Source organism: Strix aluco, chromosome 16, assembly GCF_031877795.1.
Source record: "Strix aluco isolate bStrAlu1 chromosome 16, bStrAlu1.hap1, whole genome shotgun sequence".
Classification (NCBI taxonomy): domain Eukaryota; kingdom Metazoa; phylum Chordata; class Aves; order Strigiformes; family Strigidae; genus Strix; species Strix aluco.
This window is the reverse complement of record NC_133946.1, coordinates 19,977,042-19,996,965: the sequence shown is the minus strand read 5'-3', so window position 1 is coordinate 19,996,965 and position 19,924 is coordinate 19,977,042. Positions and strand designations below refer to the sequence as shown.

General features: G+C 52.9%; 1 protein-coding gene across 3 annotated transcripts in view; it reads right to left on the bottom strand.

Moving 5' to 3' along the window:
• SLC25A22 (solute carrier family 25 member 22) overlaps positions 1–18,640 on the bottom strand; it is a 53,026-nt gene extending 34,386 nt beyond the window's left edge. Inside the window, exon 1 of one of the 3 annotated variants that reach the window (XM_074842701.1) lies at positions 18,548–18,640. The gene's annotated coding sequence lies outside the window, so the exon portion shown is untranslated. Of the gene's footprint in view, positions 1–4,644; positions 4,793–11,681; positions 11,926–18,547 lie in introns of those variants that run through there. The other 2 variants (XM_074842703.1, XM_074842702.1) reach the window with 2 other exon arrangements.
• Positions 18,641–19,924: the final 1,284 nt, after the last annotated feature.

Below are 19,924 nucleotides of genomic sequence, written 5' to 3'. Positions count from 1 at the left end.
CTCCTTCTTGTGCCGCTCTCTCTCTGCCAGGCTGCCAGAGCCACCACGGGCACCCCAGTCCACCAGCTTCCCGCAGTCCTGCCAGCAGCCCCCCAACAGAAGCCAGCTCTTCACTCCTGCCCTCTGCCAGCCCTCCCATTTCCAGGCGCCCCCCTCCCCAGCAGCCCCTCGCCGCAGCCGAGCGCAGCCTTTCAAGCACAGACTGTCGGACATGCCGATTTATCCGAGCGCACGCAGGCTGCCGTTTTGACAGCAGACCTTTAGCCAACGTCAGCTGGCGCTGCGGCCGAAGGAAGCGATCCCGTCCTCTCCCTACACCCAAACATGTGTTCCCATCCCTGCTTTCATGCCAGCACAAACATTTGTACAGAGTGGTCAGGCAGGGATGAGACAGAACTGGAGGCCAACACATGCTGGAGCTGTCACTGAAAACAAACATTCAAACTACAACCTTGACTTGAAAATAAACAGCAGAAGGGGAAGACAGGGCTCCTTTCCACTTATTTCCATTTGTTTCAAGAGCAGACAAACCCAGTCCCCAGCCAGAGAAGCCAACATCAAGAAGCAGGGCTCAAGGGGTGAGAGAAGGGAGCAAAGCCATGCCAGCATCCACTGTGTCGAGAGGACACAGCCATGCGACCGCTCACTGTCAGGGCAGAAAGAAATCAGCAACTAGTACTTGCTTGGGAGAGGAGAAACCCTCTGGGATCAGCACACCACTTTCCTTCACAGCACAAACGCGTTTGAAGGTGTGGACACCACGCCAAGTTTTGCTAACGACTGAAGCAAAGCTGCCATCGCAACAGTAAGGTTTAAGGAGTGCAGACTAAACTGCAAATATTTCCTGAGAGAAGCTGCTTCGTAGATGCAGGCCTGGCACAAAGGGGACAAGGGAGTCACCAGCAGGAAATCTCACCTGGGGAGAAGCTGTCGACTTGGCTCTTGCCTGCTCGTGACATTTTGGGACAGAGGGGTTGGAGGGCATCGGTGGCAGTTTCATCTTTACTGCTCGCTTGCCCTTCAGCTCTCAAAAGCAGGGACTGCCATGAACTTCCCTGCAGCACCAGGCAGAGCATTAGTCCTCAACAAAACAAAGCAGCTCTCACACACACAGGTGGGCGCTCCCCGACTGTCGCAGACTGTCACCTCTCTGGCTGCGCCGCGGGACAGCACGGCCCCTTCATACAGTTCTGCCACCAGGCAGAAGCCCCGGGCTGCAGACGCAAACTCACCTGCCTCGTGGTCAGCGGCCGACTGTCCCTGTATGACGCTGGGATTTGAAAGCGCCAAGCCCAGGGCAGGTCCCCCCCTTGCCTCAGGTGAAAAAAGGCCAAAGTCCCAGCGGGGAGGTGCCACACCACCTGCCTGCACCATTGGCTGCTCACACCCCTGTGGGGACAGGCTCAGTGGCACTGCGCCCACTCAACGTGCAAGTCGGCGGGGATGCTGAGCCCCAGCACGCAGGGCCCTTGCTCCTCCTTCCCAACAGCTCCCCGCAAAAGCCCTCAGCTCCTGCAGCCCCTTCCCTCCTCCACGACTTAGCTCTGCCTTGTGCGGCTTCCCTCCCACTGCCTGCTCGGGATGGGTGTCCCCCAACACCCTCCTACCTACAGCCAAAAATGCCAGAGCACATTCGCAGTGAAAACAGTCAGGCTTGGCGCCCTTGCAAAACAGCAGGCAAACTTTGCCTCCACACTCCTTGCAAACTGGGCTCAGTCTGGGAAGCCTTAACTTCTCCACGCTGCGAGACCTTGTGATGATAGAAGAATGCCTCAAAATATCTCCCTCATGCCACAAATAGGCAAGTTCCCTGGCAGTACAGGACAGTCTCCAGGCTGAGGGCGTGTTAGAGAGGTGTTTGACTTCACAAACACAGGTGGTGGCAGTATAGATTTACCTGGAAACCCATGGTGGGGGGGGCGAAAAGAGGATCAAAACTCCTGATTGGCAGCAAAGGCTCCTGAACTCTCATTCCAGCTCCATTGCCAGCTTGTCCTTTACCTTCAGACAGGATTTCCAACCACAACTGGCAGACTGAGGAACACCCTGCTCCCATGACAACATTTCAGCTTAGGAAAAAAACAAGCCATGAACAAAAATAGTGCAACATCTTAGCAGAGCATTTGCCCACCACATCCTTTACCCATCTGGACCAGTGTAGTTACCCATAACGTTGTGACAGGAGAGGAACCACAACAGGGCCACGGTGAAAGTGTCACAGGGGACAATCCTGCAAGCCCCTGGGACTACAGCAGCGTCCTATATTCTGATACTGCGTGCACCGTGTTGCAACTGTCCTCTCCCCCAGGATTTATCTGAGATCCCAGGAATTTCAGAGACCTTATTTACATTCACACAAGGGTAGTCAAGAGGACAAAACAGAGACAGCAGAGACCAGCCTTGGAAATGCAGCCACCTCCACCACTCTCCAAGGAGGGAGAGGGCTCAGCACTCAAGAGCTTCTTTTGAGCTGCTCCAACCAACCCTCTTATCTCAGGGACAAAAGTGCCACCGTGTGCTGGAGGCAGCTCTCTCTTTCTCCAGGTTTGCCTGCTGGTCTCAGTCACCAGGGCCACCTCGATGCAAAGCAAAAGGGTTACCGAAGACATCAGACAGATGCTTTACTCCCTCTGTCTGCCTGGCCACACTGGGAGAAGCCTGTCTAGCTGCTGACTCCAAAGCAAGGATCAGAGTGAGTGGAGCAGCCGGTATTACCGGAAAGGAAGGGGACAAAAGAGCAGGGAAGGAGGTGAGGATCCTCTTGCCTCTGGGCAGTAGAAGCAGGAGGAATACACCCAGTTTTTCCATGCTCTCCCCTCTGGGCTCTGCATTCTGCTGGAAGCAACAGGCTGCCCCCCCCCCCCCCCAGTACAGCAACATGCAGTTTTGTCTGCTTTGTTGAGAAACCTTAAGCAGTAAGTCAAGACAACAAGCATCTTCTGTTACCTCTGTGAGAGCCAGGCTTGGAGAAAGGCCTCCAAAAGACACTGTGAGCCGCAAGAGAAGTGTGCCTTCCTGACCTGGAGAGCTTCTCCAGGCCAAACAACTTGCTTAGATTAGTGCAGAAGCTATTTGCCCTATTGCTTAACAGGGGGAGTCCCATGGAGGCTTCTCCTTGCACCAACATGTCTCTCCCAGGTGAGTCTCCTACCCCTCAGCTCTATTCCAGCACAGCTCAGGAAACGGAGTCCAGTTCATAGGTCCTACCACCAGGTCACACTCTGGTTACCAGAGCGTATCCCACTTGGGCCAGGCATAAAGCAAAGCACAACTGCTCAGTGCCAAGCCATCTGCATTCAAGTCAGACGGAAAGACCTGAGGAGCAGGCCTGTGTCGATCTGCAACAAACGCCAGATACGCCCTTCAGCTTTGCATGTCTTGGGAAACTGCCAGAGAGTTCACACTCACCAAGAAGCTGGGCTTGGGTATCAGCACTGCAGCACACCAAGAGATCTCCGTGCAGATCTGGGACCTGTTATTTTAGGGGCTGCACAGACCTTCAGGCAAGGACAGCCCCTGTACAGGAGGTTTTGCAGCTGCACTGCGAGATGGGATGAGTGAGGACAGCCGTTAGAAGTGACTCACCCAGGGCTCACACGGCAAGTCTTGCTGTCCAAGGACATCAGGGCTGCCAAGCTGAAGGAACCAGAAGGGAAGGTTTCAGCAGGACAAATGAGCCTGCAGTCACCTCACTGAGAGCATGTGGCAGAGTCCTGCTCTGTAAGAGCAACACACTAAAACACTCTCATAAGGCAGTTACTGCAGTGCCTTCCCTCCTGGGAGAGAGAGACAACAGGCCTAAAAGTGCTCACAGCATCCCTGGCAAGACTGAGGAGAGCAAAGGAAACCCATGGGAGCTGTTGGCACTCTTCCCATCTCAACCTGCCTCCTCTTCACATTCTCAAAAAGGCAACCGAGTCTAGTGGATGAGTCTCAAGAGACCCAGCTCCTCTGCTCTGCACAAATGCCACATCAAGAATGCTACAGCCCTGCTCCCCTCTCATTCCTCAGAACACTTACAACACAAGCAACGAGCCTTCAAATTATGGACAACTACTCATGCTCAAAGGCAAACTCAGTCTTGGTTCTCCATGGCTTCTACAGAAACACGGACCAAGAGGCGTGGGAGCCAGAGGGCCAAAAACCCTTTCCATGCATCTCTTATAATAAAATCTTCAGTGATGCAGTGATATGAGGTCAGAGCATGGCCATAGCAGGAATTCAGGCTCAGCATTTTGCTTGAAAATAGTGGTGGGCTCCAGCCTTTGGTCTGTAGAGACCTGCAAGCCCCAGCACCAATTCAAAGGGATCTGTAAAAAATAGCTACAGAACAACTACTCCATATGCAAACACAATGAACTATGTATATGTGGCAACTTCTACAGAAAATTATTATTTAAATTAAGTTTATAATGGGCTACATTATTTTGCAGCTGAAGACACAACAGTGGAAGCACAAGCTAACTGACAGATAGTAAAACTGCCCACATATGATCATGCTGGTGTATAAGCAAGTTTGCAGCTTGAACATCTTTGGACGACATAAGTGGGTGCTTTGTGTCAGTGATGCCCCTTTTCAAGTGCCACTTGAGAAACCATGTAGTCACACATTGAACCAGTGTGATTCTAACTTTTTAAACCCACCTTCCTCTGGATCAGTTCTCCATACCAGTTTTCATGAAATTAGAGCTTCAGAGACATGCAGCATTAGCTGGAGAAAGAGGACAGCTTCACCGAGAAGTTAGAGTCTGGCAGATGGGAGACAGAGCTGGGAAAACAAACAAGAACTTACATACAGCATTTCCTCTTCAATAATCTGTGGTGGTCAAGAAAAGGCAGAGCCCACTGACGGTGACAGACAAACCTTTTGTTCTGGAAGGACTTACCACTGAGAAACTAAATGGTGCAAATCCCTCACTTGTGTGCTCTGCTAAGAGACCAGCAGAGTAGAAAAAAGGTTACTCCCTCCCAATTTAAAATAATCACCATGTACAAAGCTGTAATTAAAAACAACCAACCAAGAAGCCCAAGGGAAAGCAAGGGTTAGATTCCAGCTCAGTCAGTAGAAATGAGGCAGAGTGCTGAGCTGAGGTTCTGCCGCGTGAAAGGGACGATTCATTCCCCACCAGCAACAAAACCAGGGCTCCTGGCTCTCAGCAGACCGATCTCCTCTGAAAGGAAGGGGCACCAGTGGCCCTGCTGGGAGGAATAAGCTTTTTTCCAGGCCAAATTGCAGCAGTACCTCACCAGAGCAACACCCAAACACGCACAGAGCTGTTCCTTAAAGTGCATCCTCCCGGGACGGTGCCGGCCGGCTGCAGCAAACCCGAGGCTGCAGAGGGGAAGGACTGACAGCACTGGTCAGTGCTGCTGAGAGTTGGCGGTCCTGCCTCGGGGCTAGCATGGGGCACGCAGGATGGACCATGCAGTTGAAGGCCTCCAGGGCCACGAGCTGGAGAGCTTGGTGGCAGCTGTGTCAAGGACCGACTGTTATGGATGACCACCACTTTTGTGTCACAAGATGAGTAAGGTTTTTCTCAGAACGCTGCAAGCAGCCCTAAAAAAGGTTTTTTCTCCTTGAAAGGAGAGGGGAAATATAAACTCTTCTTCTTTTGAGAAGAAAGAAAACCAACGCACAAATCCAAGTTTATTTCCCCCACTTTGCGTTCCTTCAGGCAGATGTTGAACAAGATGAGAGCCAAAAATAGCCCCAACTTCAGCTATGCCAGGGCTATAAATTAAGCTCCAACCCTCCCAGCCCAACAGCCAGCAAGGGGCCTGCCAAGAGAGCTCCGACACATGGGTGCTCCCGCAGCGCAGCGTGAGGGAAGACCAACGGAGCCGTTGGGTTCAACTCCACCACATCAAGGCTGCTCTTCCCTTCTCCAGACTCATCCAAGACAGTGAACAGACAGAGAGAAGAGAGAGCGGAACAAAATTCCTCACTGGATAAAAAAGCTGGCCTTGAAAATGCCCCATCTTGGTGTGTGCCAAGCAGCCCACAGCTCTGAGCCAGTGGGCTGCTCTGATCCTGCACGGAAAGCCTCCTACCCACCAAGCCAAGCAGTGTCCCTTCCTGCCCCTGAAGCAGTGAAAGAAAAAAGGAGAGAAAAAATAAAATCAAAACAAAATCACCACCTCCACCCAGCATCTGAGGTACCCCAGCACCCACTTCTCTTCCCACAGACTTTTTCTTTTTTTTTTTTTTTACCCCTGCAATGCACCCGTACCACCAGTACAACATACACCATCACAGCTCCTCGCCCCACTAACCACTCACGGTACCTTCATCCAAGCACTGGGCTGTCCTGGGAACAGGCTCTAAGGAAGGAGAAACAAATTTATCTGCTCCAACCTGCAGACTCGTGTGCATCCCCTGTCACTCCACGGAGATCTCAGAGACTTTTATTTTTCTGCCGTGGCCCCCAGGAGGACCAGGTCCTCAGCAGATGCAAGCCAGAAGAGCTCATCATCTCTGCTGGAGCCTGGGGACTTGGTCCCCCGCCAGCTGCAGTGAGAGGGCACATTATTACAAGCACATACACACTGCTGTCCAATTTCATGGGGTTTCCTTGCCCATCTGCCTGCAACAGCCTCATCTTCTCAATGATGCTCCTGCACAAGCTCATGATGACTGGGAACAGTTCAGGCCTGGAGAGCCCAAGTTTACTTGGCAAGGGGGAGAAATAGCAAATGAGAAAAGTAAAAAGAGGGAGGGGGAGCAGGCAGAATACCTGCATCTCACCCCAACAGCTACTTGCAGAAAACCCAACCAAAACTGTGCAAGCACATCAGCTGCTTTCCAGCACCACTCTTCCTGCCTTTCCTTCCAGCTCATGCTCACTGCAAAGAACGTGACCTGTGATTATTGCAGGAAGGGGAAGAAGAGAAGAAATGCAGGAAGCCTCCTTTGCATGCGTAGTGATCTTGGATGAAAAGAGCCCCCAAAAAGCTTAACTCACTAGTTTCAGAAGTGGTGCAGGACCTTACCTTCCCACGTGCAGAACTACAGGAGCAGAGACACACACCACCATCCTGGACTTGCAGGCTGCATCATTCCAGGGAGGTAGAGCACAAACTGGCACTCACCCCCATAACCTGCATCTTCTGAAAAAAAAACAACCCAAAAAACTAGTGGCAAGCATCCTGGCTGCGTCTCACAGGACCTAGCTAAGCTCTGTGCATGGAAGACCCAGCCCTGCAAAAGGGACTGAGGACCATAGCACTGCAGAGAATGAAACTGCTTGCAACTATTTTTTGTCCTTTCACGAGAACCTTGCCCTTTCGCAGTCTCAGTTATGAGCAGCTCCAGAATACACCAGCCACCTCCTCTGCCCCAGGATTCACTGAGGGTAACTACGGCAGACAACGAAGCAAAATTCCTGAGTATCTAGTTCATAACCTGATTGGAGCAGAGTTCAAGCACGAGTTGCTAAAGTTTACTTCTGTATATTTCTGCCTCCCAGTCTGTGCCATACCATGCGGATTCATTCTATAGATCCTTTTCTACAGACAGCGTAGAGCATAGGAAATATCCAGGGCTGGCAGTTTAGCTAACGTGCACTGAAAGCTTCCTTCCGTCTACTGCGCCTGCTGCTAATTCCCTTCACAGCTCTGCTCATTAATAAAAATACAACACAATAAAAGAGAACCGCACACGTACACACCTTGCCCAAATTCCCTCCATACTGGCTGATCCTGAGTCACCACCAGTGATTAACTGTTGCCATGCACTGAGGAGGACACGGTTATTAAATTAATAGGGGCTGCTTAACCTGGCTACAAATATACAAGTTCTTTGTGCCTTAGTGAGCTAATAAGGCATGTGCTAATTACATTAATTCAAACAACCCAGCGTGCCCTGAGGGCAAAGGCAGAGAAGGGTGCAACAAACCCAGGCTCTTTCATAATAGCTGTGTGAGAGCGGAAGGTACTTGCCTTGACACGGCTTTTGGAGGAGCAGCACAGGAGCGCTGCAGCTCGCGCCCTTCGGCTCGCTCAGCCCCGCGCCCAGTTAGCGTGCGAAAAGCCTTGCGCGTTCACTCAGCCCTTGCAACAACAGACATGGGATCCCCCTCTCCAAAGGGCCAGCTGGCTTGTCCCTTCCTACCTCTGGCTTGTCCCTTCCTACCTCCATGGCCCATCGCAAGCCTCGGGCTGACACCCTGCTGCTGGGACCGTGAGCGTGGGGCCCTGCAGCAGCCCCTTTCCCACAGGGACCACGTGGCACCGGCAGCCTCCGGCCACCAAGCAGCACCGGGGCTGCAAGTCCCCCAGCATCCTGCCACACGCCGCTCCTCACGCCGACCTGTCTCCTCCACGTCCCCGAAGGCAGCCGGGGACAGCCTGGCCGGACAGGCAGCACGTGGAAACTTCAGCGTGAGCTCAACCAAGTTCAGCAATCCCAACCGGCTCCCTAAACCCTGGCAAGGGGGCAGGCAGGCGGGACGGTGCACACCTCCCACCTCGAAATAGGAGCAGAGCCTTCAGAAATGGAAAGGGGAAGGGACAGACTGTGGCAGGGAGAAGCAAAAGGACAGCAAGAAAGAGAGACGCACAATCCCAGCAAGGTTTAGATACACTCAGAGAAGAGCATCCCATCTCTCCAGCCCAAGAGTAACCAGATCCCTCACCTCCGCCACCCCTGGCCAGGAGCCTTCCTTGGCATCAGCTGTGCTCACCCTCAGGGTGTCTGCTAGGCACTGCCACCACCTCTTGGCATGCCAGCGAGGGAGAGGAAGAGGAAGACGAGAGGAAGTCAGTGGTATTTCTTTGCATCTCCAACGACACGTGCTCACCCAGCGCTTTCTGAAGCATGCACTTGTTCCTGTGAACACTAGAGGACTGTGCCAGAGCACAGCAAAGGTGGGGGGGTCCCCTCTGTTCCCACTTCTTCCTATACCGTGTGCATCTGACAGTACATAGGGCCATCCCAGGGAGGCCTGAAAACCAACCACCTTTCTCTAGCAGCAAGGACTATGCCATGTGAACTGCAGGGTGTTTTTTAAAGACACGACACTGACTCTTCCCCTCCAAAAGAGAATCTACAATCAGGCACCAGATGAAACACAGGGCTGTGGAAGGGCAGTACAACAGTTTGTCCTGCACAAAGAGGCACTGGGACAGGCTCGATGCAGTCTTGACAGTGGGCTGGCAGAGAAGATGCAAGTATCTTCATGAAGGAAACCATACTAGGGATTTTTAACCCCTGGAAAGTGTGTCTCTCTTAAGCCATGTGATTCTCTTTCCCAGCAGAGGCTCTGGTTACTCAACCACTAGTCCAGCCTAACTTCAGGCTACTGCCAAAGAGGAGGGAGCTCTTCCTTCCCGCAGCAACTAGAGGAACTCATTTCAGACCAAGCCTATTCCCAGGTCAATGCATAGCTGTGAACACACAAACGCTTGTGCCAACAAAAAAAAAAAAAATAAAAAAAAGAGAGAGGCAGGAGTGAGAAGCAGGGCTGACCCTTTCAGCAGCAGCCTGCCTGCTGTGGGCACTGGAAAAAAAATGAAAACAACAAACGAAATAGAACAAGAATCCCTCCAGGGAAGCCTGGGAGATAAGGGCTTCTGGGCCCTGAACAAAATGGTTTAAAAGACCTAGAAATCCAGAGCCCTGTGGGGCTGTACATCAACTGATAGCTGTCACTTGGAGACCCAAAAGGGACTGCAAGAGCCTGGCTGGTACAGCAGTGTGTCCAGCAACCCCCCCACCCTGCCCCTGCAGCAAAGCCACAGTGTCCCCAGAGTGCCAGCTGCCAACATGGGTGCCAACGCCAAAATACCAGAGGGTAATGGAACAGGATCCCAAGGTCTGAAAGGACATAAGTCCTCCTGTGTCACCCTTAGGCTCCACCTAAGGCAAGGTGACAGAGCAGCATCAAGCAGGAGCCACCATGTAAGCATGCAGACACTGGTGTATAGGCTGCAAGCTCAGCTGCTCACCAGAGCCCAGACTGTATTTCAGGTGCCTTTTGTACAAGAGACCAGTCACAGAGGGTAGACAGGATAACAAAAGGACATCTCCCAGCCTCCCAAACATGGTGCTACAGCAGGCAGAGACCTTTCCAAAGAAGGAAGCTTATCTCATTACTTCCCACTGCTGAAGGTAGAATTTGACTAATGCTCCCAGTACACCAGAAGAAATGCCAGTTAAATGTCAGGTTAATCAATATTCCTTACCTCTCAGCCACAGGATACAGGGCACTGCTGCTGCCAGTCCCTTTGCTGTGGGAGTACATGAACATACCTGCTTCACTCCTGCATCACAAACAGCGTTTCTCTCCTCCCACCTCAGCTGTTTGCTTCCACCAAAGCTGTTCAGATCACAGCAAAATGGCTCCTTGCTGAACGCACCTCAGCGGCCCTACGCAGGTCACGTTGCTCCTAGAGAGGTTAGCAGCCAGGGAAACTCATAGGCACGCTGTGACAAGTGGAGGAATTGTCAAAGGGACTGTAACCACCGCCTGACAGCTCAGGATTCTGTAGCATCATCCATCCACCAGCTCCCTGCTCACCCAGAGTGCTGTGAATCAGCAGGCTGCAAAGCAGGCAAGGCACTCCCAGCGTGAAGACAATATATTTAGGAGGCTACAGGCAAATGAAAACACATGCAGTCCTGCTCACCTAAACAGAGCAGAAGGAGATAGGTAACATAAGAAAGGAAAAAGAGTGAGACGAAGAAAGAGAAGTCAAACTTGGAAAGTCATTCTCCAGACATTAAATGTCTTATCTGGCTACTCCACACGGGCAGTGCAACGCTGCTACCTGCCAGATATATCCACAAGAATTTACCTGACACATTAAGCATCCTCAGTAAAGCGATACATCTTGCATTGCTTAAGACCTCTTTTCAGAAAGTTTAAAAAAAAAAAAAAAAAAAAAAAAAAAAAAATCACACCTGAAGCACACCTCACAGCCCTGCTCTACCTACCAACCAACACTGCCTCACCAAAGAGTGTGTGGCAGAACACAAATAGCATTAGACACGACGGACTGTCGTGCCAGTGAGCAGCGGAGCAGGTGCTTGGGAGAGTAACAGTGGTTTGGCAACACGGGAACCAGACACATCGCTCTGCTCCAGAGGTCCTCAGACAAGGAATTCTGGGCTCCAATCCACAATCCCCATCAGAGCCAGCCGTGGGTACTGATTGGGAACTTGCCCGCCCCGTGGCGGAGCCCACACAAGAGGTGGCACAGCAATCTGCTGCTGCCACAATTGATGCCAGGACCCCAGGTCTGGTGCCAGCTGGGGAAACCATGTTCTCCTTCCCCTGCAAGGGCAGTAACCTCATCAGAGGAGAGGGGAGGTTGGCCACAGCAGCCAGCTCTGCCAGAGTTCACCTGGGTCCCTGACCATAACATGTAAACCCACTCCCATCCCATGTCCTCTCAGGCTATCAGCAAGTTTCTCAGCTCACGTACACGTAAGGTGTGTCCAAACAGCACGTGCCCGTTGCCACGGCTGATGTGTTTGCTTCCAGCTCTGGACCACTTCACTTTGCACCTCCCCAGCTCCAGGTAACTGCACCAGTGCGAGAGACAACCCAGCGTCCGATCACACCACGGCCCTCCCGCAACCTCACCTGCGCATCACGGAGGCTCACAAGCTGCGCGCGGCAGCTCCACAGCCTCTCTCCCATCACCTGAGCCCACACCTCTGCAAACTGGCCACGGCTCACCTCCACCAGAACAGCCCAGCAAGCAGGTCCAGCGGAACCTCACCGCAGGGGAAGCTGGAGCTCGCTCCACGCCAGGGACCTGGCAGAGCCGCAGAGACTGAGTCAGCGGTGCGCAGATGCCTCCCGAGCACGTAGAGGCTGCGGGAGCAGCCTGCTCAGCCTCCCCAGGAGCGTGCTGGCAGGCAGCACACCCCACGGCACACTCGGGCACGCGCCCACACACAGCTCAGCAGCAGCCTGGCATTTCTTCCCCCCTTTCCAAAGCCAAATTCAGACCATCTGTTGAAGTATTTCTGCAAAATCATCCCTCTTTCAGGAAGGGCCGGGGGCTGAGTTTAGCTGTTTATATAGCGTCTGGCATTTCTGTAGCGCTTATCGCTTCAGTATCCAAGCTATTTCCCTTCAAGCTCTCCATTAGTTTTGAAGAACCAAAGTGCAGCACCAGCAGATCTTTGCTCTAAGTTTCTGAAAAAGAAAAAAAGGGGCATCAAAAAGACAACAGCTGCTCAGGTCATGCACACATTTAGCTGCTAATGAAGCGAGCAGGACAGGTCAGGGGAAGGGGGTCAGGCCCACACGATGTGTTTTATGTCCTTTAAAAGAACTACTACCCTTAAAAACAGTCTTCATAAACAACAGCTGCTCCCAAGGGATGAGATGAACCAACAAGTGCTCCTGTTGCCGTACAGAGAAGAGCTCAGCTTACCCAGGGCATAGAAAGGGAAGCTATCCCCATCCTTGGGAAAGCCAACACAAAATGAAAAAGGAAAATGAAGTACTCAGAAGGAGAGACCATTTACTACATCAGACCATACCTTCTGCAACAGCTGCCACTGCTATTGCATACAAGTGGCAAAACCACTTCACCTGGAAGTGCTGCTGCCCCTATTTGACTGTAGGGGACAGGGTCAGAGAGACACTTTACTGCTTATCCAAGGTCATGCTCCGAATCTGTGGCAAAGGAGAAAGCAGTACCCAAATTCAGAGCTAGCCCCGACATATCCTGCTCCTAAAACATGCTTCCTTCTATCTTCTCTTTTTTATAAACCCATAACTATCACAGAGCAAAGAGCACAGCACTGAACAGGGCATTGAACAAGCTCCCAGCCTGCACGTGGCCTTGGAGAAGGGTTTCCATGCCACCCTACCCGGCAGGCAACAGGGAACTGCCCTCGCCTGCTCTGCCAAGGCGCACAGGCAGCACATCCACTGAAGGCAGTAAGGGGTCAGACACCGCAGTGACAAGGACACAGTACTCAGCAGCAACAGAAATGACAGATGCACTGGTCCAGACTAAGCACACCACATGCTACCACCTCCTTCCACGCGTTTATCCGCGCAAAGCCGGTGCTTGCCCTGAGCTTTCACATCAGACAGCACAACCCCTTGTTCAAACAAAAAGGACTCACCAGAAGCTGCAGCTGAATTCAGAAATGAAGGATCACAGCTACTGAACTGGCTTCTGGCCTGATCCAAACTAAGAGCTCACTTGCACAGCACCTCTCCTACTAAAATGACTTGCTGATTGTCCCGTATCTTTGTTCTCTAATTAAAAAAGCACACACCTTCTCTCTTCCGAAATGCCTCCTCCAAGACAGTCACACAGTGCAGCAGCACCGCTGTCCTGGCTAAGAGGGGAAGTTTTCCTTCTCCTTCCCTCTCCCCACTTTGTCCACGAAGCTCCTCACAGCTGGGACAGCCTTTAAACAGAGAGCATGAGCCCCAGTCACGGAGCCAAACTCCAGGTGGGGCAGGCACAGTCCTTTGATGGGACTTCAGTCATCTCCAGCTGCTCAAATTCATGCCATTCTGTGAAACTCAGCTAAATTAAAACCTACCTCCCTCTTCCTGACCTCTGGATAAATGCTGCAGGCCCAGGAAAGGAAAAAAAAAAAAAAATCCAGACAGCTCTCCTGACAAGCTACACACCCTCACCAGCACCAAAGGAAGGGGCAGGGCACAGGGAGGTTTGACAAGACGTAGCTACCCACCCACAACAGCACCACCAAAACAGGAACAAGAAGTGGTTATGAAAAGGTTTAACAAAATAAACGTAAGACTGCATTCCTGAGAGCAGCTCGCCACAGGCTGCATTACATTAAGATCAACAGAAACCCCACAAATTAAATAAATGGTATCCCATCACATTTCTCCTGACACAGAAAAAGCACTGCTGCCCCGGGTGCCTTTCCCTTCACCAAGAAAATAGTCACCATGTGGGCAGCCCTCCTAAGACAGCAAGTATTCAAAGTTTTTAACTTTACAGATGTGCAAGAGGAAACTGCCAGACAAAAATCCAAACCACCCAGAGTGGCAAGGTCTTTTCATTGGGTTTGCCTGGGGTTTTGCCTTGTTTTCTAAAGCTTCTGTACCCCCTGTTACTTTATCTTCACAACAACTGGAACTACCCAGCAATCAATACTGCAAGGTTAAAGCAACACCCAGTTTTGCATTGGAAAGCTTAATTCACCTCCTCCTTCCTGCTATCTAGGCGCTGGAAAGCAAACAGAAGAGGACAGCAAAAAATCATTTATCTGCTGTTAGGATTAGTTGGAGCAACACAGCGTTAGCTCTAGCAACCTGCCATGCTGTTAGCTGGGGATGGCCAAATGACCGTCCCCACTCCAGGCAGGCACAGGCCAGAGGGCTCAGCCATGAGGAAGAAAAGCTGCATCAAGTCATGGCACCTGGGAAGCCGAAACACACTGTCCTGTTAGACCTCAGGCACCTCGTCAGCAGGGGAGAAGAGGTGCTTGCAGTCACATCCCGCTGCCTCACCGCAGACAGACAAGGCAAGAGGCCATGCAGCCATTTAGAGAAACACACAACGAAACAAACCCTGTAAGATATGTTCAAAAGTAAAAAAATAAAAACCAGTGCACCGGCTCACATTGGCAGCATCCATAGCTCATTTGCCATGATAAGTAGTTGATAATTCCAACTCTTCTAACTTTCTGGTAGTGCAGATGTTTGGGTATTTCTAAGAAAGCCCAGATGTGCAAACACTGGCATCAAAGCAGGCTTCTGCATTTCCTGAAAACATGGTTAAGGATTTAGGCCAACACATGCACAGATGTAAAAGGAGTAATACCCGGTCCTTATGTACCTGCAGTAGCCGAAGGCAGGATGCTGTGACTGGGCAGATCCCCCCCCATCCTGCACTGCTGCTGTTGAAGGAGCAGCACAGGCACTTGTCCTTACACAGTATTGCAGAGTTAGAGGAGCAGAGGCAGCTGGGAGGTAAGCGTGTCCAACTGGAAGCCTAACAGGACGTTAACAAACTTGTAAGAAGTGACAGGCTAAAGAGGCTGTGTGCCCAGGCTCTTCCTGTAGCTCGAGGGCTCCCACATGATGGCCCAACCTCAGCTGGTGCAAACCAAATTTGCTCGATGCCTCTGCCATCACTACATCAACTTACTGCAGTCAAGGGCCAAGGTGCACAGCTCTGGGACACCGCTGACCTGCCAGCAGCCATGTAGAAACTTCATTCTGGGGAAGAAACAAAACAACAACCAAACAAAACAACAGAGGGAAAAAAAAAAAAAACCACTCTGAAAAAGGGCAGCCAGGAACAAGGCAGACTTAGGAGAAATGCCTCTATGTTCTGAAACAGCCTAGAAAAGGGGAAACTGCAGAAACTCCCTTCACAGGACATTACTACTGTAATACACATGAACTGTAGCACTCAGGATCACAAGGAAACTCATTTGTCACAGCTATTCCAAACGCCATTTGGTTACAGATCATCCCCCCAGCGCAGGATCTCCTAACAACCAAACAAAAATATTTTGTATTTTTCCACCCTTTTCCTTCCCCCCTGGGGCCTAGTTTGCAGCTCTTTTATGTCATTCTGGCAGCACAATGTGAATTTAGGCAGATAGAAACAGCCCATTAAGAGATACACCCTACACAGGGCATCTTGCTGGCACTGGAAAGTTGGCAGTTGCAAAACATTTGCAGTCCCCTGCCCCCGAGTGAGCCCAGAAATCAAATGACAAAAGAAAGCATCCGTGCTGGAACAAGGCAGACGTGCTGCAGGACAGCACCAAGGGACACAAGTCCATCCATGGTTACGTTCAACAGTGCTAAACTTTTCTTCTCACCACACAAGCCTTTCACCTCCCAAATTTCACAAGGACATACCACCTTCCAGCAGTTACTGTGAATTTGGCAATTGCCTTCCAAGAGCGTTTTATTTCCACAGCAGGGTGAAAGAGAATCCAGGGACTTGCCAACATCTGTAAAACAAGTAATCCCAGGCTTAGCAGCAAACCCAAAGCCCAGCCCTTTGGAGGACCAGAGATGGAGACCACGCAGCCCTACACCACACCTAGGCACTCCTTGCCAAGGGAAAAAGAGCAACTCATCAGTCACTCCTCTTACAGCCTCCTGGCTGCAGATAAAACCAGATAAAAGCCAGAGTGCCAGGGACAATTAACTATTTTCACAGCATTGCACCGTCATCACATGCTGCAACAAGGGTGTTCCCTAGATTGGGCTTTACCCCTCACAGAAAAGCTGTTCTTAGGGGAATCTGCAAGACTGGGCCACTGGTCGGGGATGCTGGATCTTAGATGTGTTTTACTCTAGCTAAACACAGTGCAATGTTTTCCCACCTAAAAACACTGCTGCCTTACTCCAGAAAAATCTCTCCCTCCTATTATTTCACAACTGCCAGCATGACAACAGTTACGCAAGAACAACTGTAGGGGCACATGAAATGCTTACAGCTCCTAAGTGAGACTTTCCCCATTATAACACCCTCATAAGAGCACAGCTCCAAATCCTCACAGCTCTCAGGCTTCAAGGCACACCAAATCCCAGGCACTCCATCAAAATCCCTTCTCTCCAGCACACCTTTGCCCTGCTAGAGACCTACAACATGAAAAAAATCACAAAAACGTCATGCACAAGCGAGCAGGGAGGCTGGTTCCATGCGTATGTGCTGCTGTCACCTCGGCCAGCCAAGTAGATATTCCCCGTCTTGCCCAGCAATTTAAATCTTGGCAGGAAAAGGGGAGCAAATGGCCCTGACAGGCTGTCAGTGATTTCTACCTCCTAGTAACTTAATACAGCACACTGCCCCTTCTTAAAACAGCAGCAGGAGGATCTTCTAGGGCCCTGGCATCTTAGTAAGGCATTAACAAGATTGCTGGGCATCAAACAACACCGCAGACTTTCCTTCAGAGCAGTGCCGGGCTCCAATTTACAACACAGATTTAGTCCCTGTTCCAACTCGGTCATCCATCTCTGCCACTGATCACCATCGCCCTCAAAACACAATGCGCCTTCAAAACACAATTACTACAACGGGCACTCAGTGAACCAACGAGCCCAAGGGCACAGCACCAGGAGAAAAACTGCACCTGTGTGAATGACAAGAAGAAGTAGTAGCGTACAGTTAAAACTCCTACAGGCAAGACATTCAAAGGGGTAAATCCTCATTAAATACTCATGTTTATTTTCTGGTGAAGGGGTTAAAGTAACTCCTCCTATTAGTCCTCATCTATACCTTTATCTGTAACAGCTTGGAAAGCAAAACACAAGCCGAGGACAAGACAACAAGCACCATCCGAGTCCTACACAATGTATTGTTATCAGCCGAGTACCACTCTAGTTTGATTGCCTTTGGCTTGCCATTGCCAAGAAGCGAGATCTTGAGAGGCAAAGCCACAGTGACTTGCAGTGATCAGAATCACTGCAGCTACAGTCCCAGCAGCAGCAGCCATGCCACAAGAGGTCAGATCCTAACAGCAGCAAGGATCCTAACGGAGATGAATGCACTACGGTAAAAAACACCCAGTCTTTGTAAACACCTAATATCTAAAAGATATTAGAACAAATAAACGTAGCTGGGATCCTGCTCTGACATTTGTTACTCTGGCAAGGTGTAGAAACTAAAAGCTGAGAAGCCGTGCAGGAGAGAGGCCTGGGGCACTGGAAAATCCGATTTCCAGGACTACACCCTCACCCAGCAGGAGCCCGGCAGCTCCGGAGGGTGCAGCGAGAGGATGCTCGGGGTCCAATTCCCGGGGTGACCTTGAGGAAATCCCACAGCCTATCCACATTTTCACGTTCCCCATCCAAGGGAGGAAGAGCACAATAACCTTGACCTACCTCAAAAAGGCGCAGATCTGGTTTAGGAGAGCCTGGAAGGTGCTTGGAGAGGCTTAGAAGCAGGACCCTGCACTGCGATTGGGGTGGACAGAGGCTACAATCCTACAAATTACCCCAGAAATCAGAAGCCCCGGAGGAACACGCAAATGGCTTTCGATATAAAAAGCAGCAGCTCCGGGGCACTAAAGGGCACGGCTGAAACCGCACATGTGTCACCCGCAGTTTCCCCGGCGCGGGCAGGGAGAGGAGGGGTGAGGCCGCTGCAGCCCCCACCGCCCGGCAAGGGCAACCCAGCACCACGGGGGGGCTCGGGGCCGTCCCCCCAGGCTCGGCTCTGACACCCGCGCCCCGGCCCCAAACTCGGGCAGAGGAACCCCCAAGGGTGAGGGGAGTGGCTGGGGGGAGCGGCACTCCCCGGGGGGGAGGGCCGAGAGGGCTCACAACCCCCAGGGTGAGGGGGGTACACGGGGAGGGGGGGGGGGGGGGCAGGGGAGCCCGCAGCCCCTGGGGTGAGGGGGGTGCATGGGGCGCCAGGGCAGCCGGCGGGGCGAGGGGCCGGCCCCCCGGGGACCAGGGGTGCAGGAAGGCGGCCCGCGCACCCCTGAGGTAATGGGCCGGGGCGAGAGCCGAAGGGGCCGGTGCAGCCAGGGCCCGGCCGGGAGAGGCGAGCCGCAGCCCGGCGGCAGGAGGGGTGCCCGCACCCCGGCGGCGCCTCCCGAGGGCCGGGCGGCGGCCGCGCCCGCACTTACCGGTCCGGGGCGGCGGCGGCTCCCGCCGGGGCCGGAGGCCGGTGCGGCGCGGGGTGCGGAGCTCCTCGGCGCGGCGCGGCCCGGCCCGGCCCGGCTCAGCTCTGCCCCCTCCGGCCGCGCTCGGCGCAGGAAAAGCCGCCGCCGGGCCCTCCCCGCCGGGGCGGCCGCCGCGTCGCCATGGCAACGCGGGCCGGGGCGGCCGGGCCTCGCCGCGGCCTCCTCCGGCCCCGGCCCTCCCCGGGGCCGCAGCGTCCCCAGGGGAGCGGGTGTCCCCCCGGAGGACGCGGTGTCCCGCCGTGCCCGGAGCCCTGCCCGCCCCTCCGACAGCAAAGTGCCCTCGCCCCGCCGCAGGGCGCGGTGCGCCTCCCTCGCCCCACCCGTCAGCCATCTTGCAGCCACCTGGTGGGGCGGCACACGGGGGGAACACCGGGACGAGCGCAATGGGGGGAAAATAACAAATCTGCCTTTCCCGACAAAATAAAGACCAAGCCGGCTGTGGTCAGATGGGCCGCGGTGCCGCCTGGTGTCCCGCTGGAAGGTCCCCAGGCCACAGGCGGGCATCGCTGTTGGGTTTACTAGGCTCTGCTGTGGTTTCAGGAGCATCACAGGGCCCGAGTCCTCACACAAACACATCCACGGGGACCGTTTCAGTGGGCTTTGGAAACTTAAGCAAGAAAGTGAGGAGGACAGAAGTAGCCAGCCAGATCTCTGCGTGTCTTGGGATGATGGCCGTGGGTGTGACACCACCAAGGAGAGAGGGAAAGATCTCCAGGGGAATACATCTGTCAGGGCATCACCTGGGCGCTACGTGAGCGTGAGGTTACCCGCTCTGCGCCAAAACACAGAATCACAGAATCATCTCGGTTGGAAAAGACCTTGAAGATCCTCCAGTCCAACCATGAACCTCACACTGACCATTCCCAACTCCACCAGATCCCTCAGCGCTGGGTCAACCCGACTCTTCAACCCCTCCAGGGATGGGGACTCCCCCCCTGCCCTGGGCAGCCCATTCCAACGCCCAACAACCCCTTCTGCAAAGAAATCCTTCCTAAGAGCCAGTCTGACCCTGCCCTGGCGCAGCTTGAGGCCATTCCCTCTTGTCCTGGCGCTGGTTCCTTGGCTCAAGAGACTCATCCCCCCTCTCTGCACCCTCCTTTCAGGTAGTTGTAGAGGGCCATGAGGTCTCCCCTCAGCCTCCTCTTCTCCAGACTAAACCCCCCCAGTTCCCTCAGCCGCTCCCCATCAGACCTGTGCTCCAGACCCTGCACCAGCTCCGTTGCCCTTCTCTGGACACGCTCGAGTCATTCCATGGCCTTTTTGGAGTGAGGGGCCCAAAACTGAACCCACTCATCAAGGGGCGGCCTCACCAGTGCTGAG